Source organism: Bubalus bubalis, chromosome 6 (genome assembly GCF_019923935.1).
Source record: "Bubalus bubalis isolate 160015118507 breed Murrah chromosome 6, NDDB_SH_1, whole genome shotgun sequence".
Taxonomy (NCBI): Eukaryota; Metazoa; Chordata; class Mammalia; order Artiodactyla; family Bovidae; genus Bubalus; species Bubalus bubalis.
The window spans coordinates 48,936,762-48,948,020 of NC_059162.1; positions in this window are offsets into that span (position 1 = coordinate 48,936,762).

Below are 11,259 nucleotides of genomic sequence, written 5' to 3' on the forward strand. Positions count from 1 at the left end.
TTTGACTATTAAGACCTAGCACATCGAGTGGCCTATCAGCAAAAACCTTCAGAACTGGGAACGAACCTTCCCAGCAATGCGAGAATGGTCATGAAATGCCCCCCAAGGTATGGTCTGATTTATGACCACAAGGGGGCCGTATCAACTACAAATTGGCACTTACAAAGAGCATTGCCAACAATTGAACAGCAAAGGCATCTGCCATCTGCCTCTGTGAGATTGAACTCCACGCTACTGTAGCTGTTGACCTTCAACACCCTCTGAGGGGGTTCAGGGTGGAGTGAGGCACTCTGTGCTCCAGGGAATCTGGTGGGACAGGTCTTTAGATTGTTGGAGGTTTTTAGGAACAGATTTTATGATCTCAGTCCTTGCATCTCCTCATATTTAGAGAAGCACTAAATTCCTTCATGGTGACATCAGAGCCTCATGACTAACAGAAAACCCTTTTGTAAACTGAGTGCTTAATGGTATTGAACTCTCCATTCACCAAAACCTTATATATTGACCTTCCCCCACTGCTGCTTTGGAGCAGTCTTTCAAAGATACCTGAGATGCTGCCTCCTGGGCTACAGTCCTCATTTTGCCCCAAATAAAATTTAACTCACAACTCTCAAAAAAAAAAAAGTATTTTATTTTTTAAATAGAAAATCCATGGACATGGTCCAAAAGCCAAAAGGTAAGAGAAGGGTATTTAGTGACAAATAAATCTTCTGCTACCTCATCCTCAACCAGGGTTCTTCTCCCCAGTATTTTTCTTCACTGTTACCAGTTTCTTTTATTCCAACCAGAAATTGTGTGTGTGTGTATGAGTGTGTGTGTGTACGAGTGTGTCTTAATTTGGGCTACCCTAGAAACAGACCTTGACATAAGGATTGAAATTCGGCTATTTATCTGGGAAGTGCTCCCAGGAAACTTCTGCATGGACTGGGGCATGAGACTGGGGAGGGAAGGCAGCCAATAAAGGGAAGATCATGTTGTAAATCCCACCATGGACAAACAGAATGTAAGTTCACTGGGGAACTCTGGGAGCCAGCATAGGACATGTGGCCCACTATTATTTCTCCCAAGGGGAAATAAAGCTGGTATTTTATAACCAACTGCATTGTTGAGGTCTGTGGGGTGTGGGCAACCAGCCTTGTGGCCAGGCTCAGTGAACCCAGGCGGTCAGAAAAAGCTCTTGGTCAGCGCAAGAGCTGGCACTTTAGAGCATGCAGGTATGGCCTGAAATGTTAAGGAGCAGGAGGTATTTGCTATAGCATCTGCTACAACATTCTCCTAAAAACATTTAGAAAAAAGTTGAACCAAACATTTGCAGCAATTTTGACTCAGTCCCTCGAATGCCAGGCTTCCACAGGGCCTGGTCTGAAGGCTGTTGGCATTCACGGGAGCATCAAACGAAGCTTTCCAGGGTCTGGCTCCCATCAGTGATTCCTGGTTCTCGTTCTCACCTTGCTGCTGCTGCTGCTGCTAAGTCGCTTCAGTCGTGTCCGACTCTGTGCGACCCCATAGATGACAGCCCACCAGGCTTCCATGTCCCTGGGATTCTCCAGGCAAGAACACTGGAGTGGGTTGCCATTTCCTTCTCCAATGCATGAAAGTGAAAAGTAAAAGTGAAGTCGCTCAGTCGTGTCCGACTCTAGCGACCCCATGGACTGCAGCCCACCAGGCTCCTCCCTCCATGGGATTTTCCAGGCAAAAGTACTGGAGTGGGGTGCCATTGCATTCTCACCTTAATCACACTCAAATTCTAACCCAATGATAGAAGCCATCTGCACTGACAGGCCTCGGATATCATGTAGCACTACCTCCTGCTCTCTTGACCTGGGAGCACCCTTTCCTTCCTCTTTCTTGCCTGATGCCACTTGTTCTCCAGATTCAGGTGAGTAGAAAGAAATAACTTTCCTCTGGGGTTAGTAGGGGGCTCAATGAGGCATTTAGCCCAGAGTCTGAGAGACACTATGCTCTCAGGAATGATTATCTTTCCAACTCCCCATCTGTCTGATGCGTTGGGGAATATTCCTTGTCACCCCCGAGTTCAACTGGGACTCCACTCTGCTCACTGTCCTAGCACCCTGGGCTTACCTACTGGAATGGTCTGCTTGCCTGTCTGTCTCCCCCAGTGGTACCAGGAGCTTCTTTAGGGCAGGAAGCAGGCTTTGCTCACCTCTGAATCCCTGTGGTTGGCAGTAGGGCTAAGTAAATGCTTCTGAGTAGAATTCACCTGAGGGCACTGCACAGCGCCCCTTCTTTGCAGCATTTGTAGGAATCCTGAGTAATCGCTGCACACAGGGTGGCCCTTGCATGTGTGTTAGGTGGCCTTATGTAAGGTACACATATGTAACAGAGGTTGCTGCCTCCTTCCTGGGGAGAGACCTGTAGACCTGCTCCTTAATTTGCATGCAAAATTGTTTCTGCTCTTTCTTTTTTGTATTTGTTTAATGGATAGGCAGGCCCTCCGTCCATAAATATTTCCGGAGTCCCTACTATGTGTTGGGCGCTGTTCTAGGGGACGGAGATAGAGGGGTGCACATGACTGAAAGAGAGTCTACCTCAAAGAACTTACTCTCATGTGGAAGGTGTAGAATTCATTTGGACTAGCCTTCTGTTGCCGTCAAGATCTGAAGAATCTGGAAGAAGGGGAGCTCCTCTGGGACTGGGTGATGAAAATCTCAGGCAGTTGTAAGTAAAGGCAAGGGAGGCAGACACCCCAGTAGGAGGAGGGAACCAAAGGAGGTCAAGGACAGCTGTCATTTAGAAGCATACTGAGCGTGTCTGTGTTCAGCATATGGACGTCATAAAGAGATAAAAGCCCCAGTCCGTTCCTGTAAAGATCTGCTGTCTATGGTGGGAAAGTCACAGTAATCCTGAGGATTATCTACTGGTGGGGACCATCCAGGCAACAATTTTTAAAGACTTCTACTTTGGAAATAATTAGAGATTCAAAGAATGTTGCAGAAAACGGTACAGAGAGGCTGTGTGTACTGTCCCCCAGTTTCCCCTATTGGTAATATTTACATAACTGCAGGACAATGTCACTGCCAGGAAACTGACATGAGTAAAAGGCACAGATCTTATTCAGATTTCCTTTCTTTACATATGAGTCTATGAAATCTTTTCACATGTGCAAATGTGTGTAACCACCACCTCAATCAAGATATAAAACATTTTGTCATCACAAAGAATCCCCAGTGCTTCACCATTATAGTCACACCCTCCCCAACTCCCCAACCCCTGTTTTGTAGTGAGTTTTGAAAGTCCTTTATGTTCTAGACAAGAGTCCTTTGCCACACGTATGGTTTGCAAGTATTTTCTGCTAGTCTATAGCATGTCTATAGCTAGTCTATAGCATGTCTTTTCATCCTCTTTACAGCATCTTTCACAGAAAAAAGATTTTAATTTTGATGAAGTGTAACTTAATGTTTCCATTTATGGATTGTACTTTTAGTGTCATGTTTAAGAACTCTTCACTTTTTCCTAGATCTCGAAGGTTGTTTATGTTTTCTTCTAAAGGTTGTATAGTTTTACATTTAAATCTATGATCCTTTATGAATTAATTTTGTATAAAGTGTGTGGTTTGCGTTTTGTTTTGTTTTTTTGCCTATGGATATTCAATTGTTTGCCTCATCTGTTTTTAAAAAAAACCTACCCTTCCTCCATTGAGTATCTTTTGCTCCTTTGTCAAAAATCAGTTGACTGTACATGTGTGGATTTATCTCCGGCTTTTCTATTTTGTTTCATTGATCTATGTATTTATTCCTCCATAAGACACATTATCTTGAATACTGTAGTTATACAGTAAATCTTAAAACTGAGTGATTCCTCCCACTTTATTCTTCTTTTCTAAAATTATTTTCTATTCTAATTCCTTTGCCTTTCCACATATATTTTATAATAATCTTGTCTAAATCAATAAAAATTTTGCTGGGGTTTTGATAGAAATTGTGTTAAAACCTATAAATCAACTAGGGGAGAATTGACATCTTTACTAGGTTGGGTTTCCAAACTGTTAACATGGCATGTTTTTCCATTTATTTACATCTTCCTTAGTTCCTTTCATCAGCATTTTATAATCTCTTGAAAACAAGTCCTATGCATGTTTTGTTAGAATTATGTCCATATATTTTATTTGGGAAGGGATGTAGTGTAAATGGTATAATTTTTTTAGCTTTGGCTTCCACATGGTCATTGACAATATATGGGAAATACAATTGATATTTTAATATTGACCTTGTATCCTGTCACCTAGCTAAGTTATTAGTGCTAGAAGGTTTTTTTGTTTGTTTGCTTCATTTTTGTTTGTTTTGGGCTTTTTAGAAAAGATTCTTTGGGATTTTATACATAAACATATGTTATCTGAAAATAAGGATAGTTTTATTTGTTCCTTTTAATAGGTACACCATCATGGGTGGATTATCAACTATGAGAATCATCCAGGCCAAAAAAAAAATGTATTTAATTGCAAATATTCTATTTTCCCACTCTTTTTAGATTATTTCCTCATGTCCACTGTGTGTTCAGGGAATGCACACTCACTCTCACTTCAGATCAAGCAACTATTATTAGGAAAAAAAACATCTGGAAATCATAAGATAGCACATCATAGAGCCAAAGAAGGAGGATCTGGGGACTGTTCACATCCCGCCTCCTCCCTGAGCAAAGGTCATCAAAAGATGACTCTGGGTACCATATGTTCACTTGGACGAGGGCCATCCAGGCCTCAGCTAGCCTTCCCAAAGCTCTCCCAGGAAAAAGCAACCCTTCTCCCAGGACTGGCTACAACCAAGACCTCCCTGAAGGCAGACTGGGAGCAGGGACTGACCCTGAGGTTGGAGGGGAAGTGGGCGAGGCATTGAGAAGGTTGAGGAAGGCCTTCACTCATCTCAATCCAGGTAGATTTTCAGCAGGCATGTGGGGGACATCACTGTACTTTTCTTTGAGCTGAGACACAGCTTCTACAGGTCGCATGTGACATGAGTTTAGGTGTGATTGGAGAAAAGAAAAACAAGACAATGTTTTTCTTCCCACTGGCAATGAAACTGTATAATGCAAGGAGGATTCTGTCCTTGACACCAGGAAACCACCGAGGCCAGAGCTGGATGTGTGGACCCTAGAATCATCTGTGATGTATAAGCAATGCTGCCTTAGCAAAGGGATCCTGTACAATGAAAACTACTTACCCAGATTGCTTGAGGTTTTTTAATCCCTGTGCTATTTACTTTCCTGATTAAGTGTTGGGCAATTCATGGCTAGAATATACTGAAATATTTTACTGTATGCAGTGCTTAATCCACACATTTGTTAAAGGCAGGTATGTTAAAAGAGGCTGAAACAAGGGAATGCAGTTCTCTTTGATACATGTTTGACTGTGGAGAGAATTATTTAATCTGAAGTAGTAAGATATTTTTATCCACTTTATGAAAATCAAGAGATGAAAATATACATTTTTTAAGCTAAGGCTATCTTGAAAATAATAAAGTGGAAAAAAATTTCAAAGCAAACTTAGTTAATTGGGTTAAGTTAAGTGGCTCAGATGCTCCGTCATGTCAGATTCTTTGCAACCCCATGGACTGTAGCCCGCCAGGCTCCTCTGTCCATGGAATTTCCCAGGCAAGAATACTGGAGTGGGTTGCCATTTCCTCCTCCAGGGGATCTTTCTGACCCAGGTATCAAACCCTTGTCTCTTGCGTCTCCTGCATTGGCAGGCAGATTTTTTACCGCTAATGCCACCTGGAAAGCCCAGTTAATTGGGGTAGTAACTTCTTATTGTTTCTGAGTTCTCTACCAAACACCATACAAAAGTTAATAAGTTCTTACAGCTCACGCAGTTATGAGGCCAGCAAGTCCCTAGGTCTGCTGGATGAGTCAGTGAGCTGGAGGTCTGGGAGAGCTGGGGGGTTAGTCAAATCAAGTCTAAAGGCCTAGGAATCAGGAATGCTGATGGTGTAGTTTGTGTCCAAAGGATGGTAGCCTCAAGACCCCAGAAGGACCTATGTTTCCGTTTAAGTCTGAAGGCAGGGGAAAAAAAAAATGATGTCCTATTCTGAAAGCACTCAGACAGGAAAGGATTCTCTCCTACTCAGGGGACGATCAGCCTTCTTGTTCATTCAGGGCTTCAGTTAATGTTTGGGCCCACAAGCATGGAAGAGGGAAATCTGCTTTACTTGGCTTATACGCTCACAGAAACACCCAGAAAATGTCTGACCAAATATTTGAGGACCCATGGTCCAATCAGGCTGCCATGAAATTAATCATCCTGGAAACATGGGCAAGGACCAGTGAAAGACTGCTTCAAAAGAGTGTGAAATTCTGGAGTGGACTTCTGATTACATTCTCAAAGAGGACCAGGTTTTCTTAATCCCCCTGTAAAATATTAATACTTTCTGGAGAATAATTTTAAAAAAAGAAAAGAAAAATATTTATTTATTTGGCTATACCCGTTCTTAGTTGCACCATGTAGAATCTAGTTCCCTGACCAAGGATCAAACCCCGGCCCCCTGCATTGAGAGCTCAGAATCTTAGCCACTGGACCAGCAGATAAGTCCCATGAATACACCCTTAAAATTACAATAATGAACATCATTCTCTGTGTACTTACCCTGTGCTGACTGCTTAGCAAAGTGAAAGTGAAAGTGAAGTCGCTCAGTCGACCCGTGGACTGTAGCCCACCAAGCTCCTCCGTCCATGAGATTCTCCAGGCAAGAATACTGGAATGGGTTGCCATTTCCTTCTCCAGGAAGGAAATGTCTTGCTTAGCAAACATCTCACTTAATCTTCTCACTAACCCTGCTCTCTGCTAAGCTTATTCTCAAAGAAGGGGATATGAATGGTATCAACATATGAGGAAATCAAGGTTCTAAGAACTGTGTACTCATCAGTGTTTACAGTACTTGGAACACAGTAGGTATTCAATAAATATTGTTGAATGATGCTAATTAAGTCTCTTGTTAAAGGCCATACAACTAGAAGTGGTGAAGTTAAATTTCAAAACCAGATCATTTGATCCCAAAGTCAAAGGACTTCAGAGAAACGCCATGAGCACAGGCAGGGCAGGAAATTTGTAACTTGGAGTTTAGGCAGTTGCACCTCTGACATTTCATCTGACTTCTGCATGAGGTAGGCCAGCAAGACAGAGCCTGAAAAAATTCCGATAATTCCAGCAAAGCCTGTCAGCCTCTGGTACAGCTCCTTGAAAATGACTTTGAGCAATTAAGCCACACGCATTGGCAGACATTAGCTCTGGTACTGTTTGACTCAGAAACTTAACAGCCCCATTCCTGGCATGATTCTGAGCATAATTGTCTCCTGGGTTATTAATTCATCTTTTGTTTATAGCTGGAAAGATGGGGACAATGTATGTTTCAAACCTGTCTGCGCTCTCTTGATGAGCAGTGTTCTGTTCGTGGGAGGTGAAGCTGTGGGAGGAGATCTGGTTATTAATTTCCAGAAGTTATGTTGTTCAGCCTCAGTGAGATGTTTATCAAGGGGCTAACACTCTTCCCAGTAACTTATTAGCTGTATTTGGAGGCATGTTAAGTCTTGGAGGCCACAGAGCACTGTTTGATATGCCTCAGCAGTGATTCAGGACACAGAAGGTACCGTCATCACCCCCCTGAGTTGATTCTCAGCTTTCAACCCAGGGGCAACTTTTCTCTAGGAACACTGGCCTTGAGCATTCCTTGGTGTCTCCCTGCCCTGCTCACTTCCAAGGCTATGCAGAATCTGTTTTATCATCTTCAACAAAAATGTGTAAATTAATTTTAAAGGGGAATTTTGCTACTTCATCTGAATTTGCCAGACTTGATAAGATCACAAAAAGGACAATGAGGTTCTTTCAATTATTTGACAATAGGTGGTGAGCAGTCAGAAGGGAGGAAAGTTGGGCATCATTTGAGAAAGAAGATTCATCCAGGCAGAGACCTGTGGAAATGCCCTGTTGTCCAAAACCAAAATGAGTCATACGAGAACAGATAATGGTTGTTCCTGGGAGGGACATGTTGACCTTCGACCTAAACCTGGAACTGGAGCCAGAGCCTTTGTTTTGGGCCATATCTCTTTAGGATATCATGTTTGTTGCGATGACCCACCTTCAAATCACATTTAGAATGTGGCTTTGCCTCTTCTCACCACAGCTATAACTCCCACCCTCATCTGTATGCCCATCATTTCCCTGGTGTTGCGCAGATATCCTGGCCTCCCTCCAGGCCCTCATAGCAGCCTGGGTAATCTGTTAAACCCGAGTTAAACATGCCTCTATTCTGCTCAAAAGCTTCCTGTGTCTCCTCACATCTCTAGAAGTAGAAGCCAGGGTCCTCTGCACCCTCCATGACCCAACCGTGTGATCCAGCCCCTCTCTTCCCTCGCTGACCTCCTCTCCTACCCAAAGGTAGGACCCAAAGTAAGGGCTCAGGTTTGACTCTCCAATCTTAGATTGGCGGTCTAGGCTTCACCTCAACACATCCCTCTCAGGAACAACCTCTGCTTTCCTCACACCTCCCTTGCCCTCTGGTCCCGTCATGTTTTAGGCATGGATCCATTTCCAAGAGCCTTTCTCTCCTCCTTGCTTGCTCTGCTCCAGTACATTGGTGTCACTGATCTTTCTCAAACACACCAGGCTCTCTCTGCCTCAGGGCATTTGCACTTGCTGTTTTCTCTGCCTGGAATGCTCTTCCCCCAAATAATTGTATGGCATGCCTCCTTTAGGACTTTGTTCTCCTTTATCTCCTTTAGGACTTTGTTCCCATGTTTTTCTCTTCTCTGACTATGTTATTTACAACTCCTTCTTCCTCCCATCTCTCCACCTTAGTGCTCCCTCTCCTGATTTATTTTTCACATGAGCACTTTTCATAACCTAAAACATAATTATATGTATTTCATTTATTATATCTTACCAATTCAGGGGGCAGAGATTTTTTTGTCTATTTTGTTTATTGTTGTATCCTTATATCCCTAGAGCTCAGAAGTGTACCTAGCACATCATAAACACACATTACGTATTTGTTGAGTGTGGAAATGAATACATGAAGCATTAAATGAACAACTAAACTCTGCATGGTTCTAGTGGTAAAAAACCTGCCTACCAATGCAGGAGACAAAAGAGACATGGATTTGATCCCTGGGTTGGGAAGATCCCTGGAGAAGGGCATGGTAACCCACTCCAGTATTCTTGCCTGGAGAATCCCCATGGGCAGAGGAGCCTGGCAGGCTACAGTCCCTGGGGTTGCAGAATAGGACATGACTGAAATGACTTTAGTGAAAACTCTGCCCAGACTTGAGCTATATGTGCATGGTGTAGAAGATATGCTGTCTGCTCTAAAGAAATGCATGATCCATTTGGGAAGTAGTAGGGGAACTGGTCATTCAGATGTTTTTGCTGCGAGACACAGGAACTCACTCAAAAATACTCTCAGAACTGAGATTGATTTTAAAGACAGCTGTGAACTAAAGCTGGTCCAAGAACCAGTAAGCCATGAGGAGCCAAAGGCCGCAATGGAAATCCCCTTTGCTCCTTTTCCCCATGGTTTCTCTTTCCTGTAGAGCCTCTGGCCCAACTCACAGGTCCAAGTTTGTTCTCTTCAACTGCCAGACTTCCCCCGCTCCATTCCTCACTCTGTCGTCCAGATCCCAGGAGAGTGGTTCTGTCAGATGTTCACTGTCCCCGTGTTGGGCAGAGGCCCTCACACCTCATGGGTCACTGGATATGCCCATGGGTGAGCTGCCCTTGACCGGGTACCTACTCTTAGAACAGCCTTGCTCTAATTTCCTGAGCAGATTTGGGTCAGTCAGTCATGCTCAGGACAGGAAGAATACAACACAGTTTGGAATTCTTTGAATTTTTACATGGATTATTTATAATTATAGATAAATTAAAAGCATATATAAGGAAAACTAGTCTAGAATCCTAAAAACCATTAACACCTTGGTATACCCTTTTCCTTGCATGCATGTATGCTCATTATTTTTTATATTTTTTAAAATGTATCTACTTTTTAATAAAATGATATCTACTATATCATTTTATATTTTTGTTTTTTTATCACTTATTAACCATATTTCATGAACATCAGTTCAGTTCAGTTCAGTCACTCAGTCATGTCCAACTCTTTGTGACCCCATGGACTGAAGCATGCCAGGCCTCCCTATCCATCACCAACTCCTGGAATTTATTCAAACTCATGTCCATTAAGTCGATGATGCCATCCAACCATCTCATCCTCTGTTGTCCCCTTCTTCTCCTGCCTTCAATCTTTCCCAGCATCAGGGTCTTTTCAGATGAGTCAGTTCTTCACATCAGGTGGCCAAAGTATTGGAGTTTCAACGTCAACATCAGTCCTTCCAATGAATATTCAGGATTTATTTCCTTTAGGATGGACTAGTTGGATCTTCTTGCTGTCCAAGGGACTCTCAAGAGTCTTCTCCAACACCACAGTTCAAAATCATCAATTGTTCGGCGCTCAGCTGTCTTTATAGTCCAACTCTCACATCCATACATGACTACTGGAAAAACCATAGCTTTGACTAGACGGACATTTGTTGGCAAAGTAATGCCTCTGCTTTGCATATGCTCTCTAGGTTGGTCATAAGTTTCCTTCCAAGGAGTAAGCATCTTTGAATTTCATGGCTGCAGTCACCATCTGCAGTGATTTTGGAGCCCCCCAAAATAAAGTCTGCCACTGTTTCCACTGTTTCCCTATCTATTTGCCATGAAGTGATGGGACCAGATGCCATGATCTTAGTTTCCTGAATGCTGAGTTTTAAGCCAACGTTTTCACTCTCCTCTTTCACTTTTATCTTGAACATCATTTCATGTCATATCCAGAGATATATTGGTATTTAATTATTGAATAGTATTTCATTTTTTTGGATATATTATAATTTATTCAACCAATTCCTCATCCTTGGATATTTAAATTGTACCTAGATTTTTAAGTTATGAAATATGCTAAAGAAATAGTGGGTTTTTTAAAATACATCTATAATTACTTTCTTAGAAAAAATTCCTAGAAGCAGAATTTCTGGGTTAAAGAACATAAACATTTAAAAAATAATGAAATTAACCACTGACATTTATTGAGCATGGTATATACCAATCACTTTACATGTCACAATTACAACATGCATATGAAGTAGACACACCTATTGTACCATCCTACAGATGAGAACACGTTCGCAGAGACATGAAATTACTTCCCTAAGATCCTATGGCACGTAAGTGGCAGAACTGGGACTTAAATGCAGTAACTCCAGCATGGAGCCCTTAAC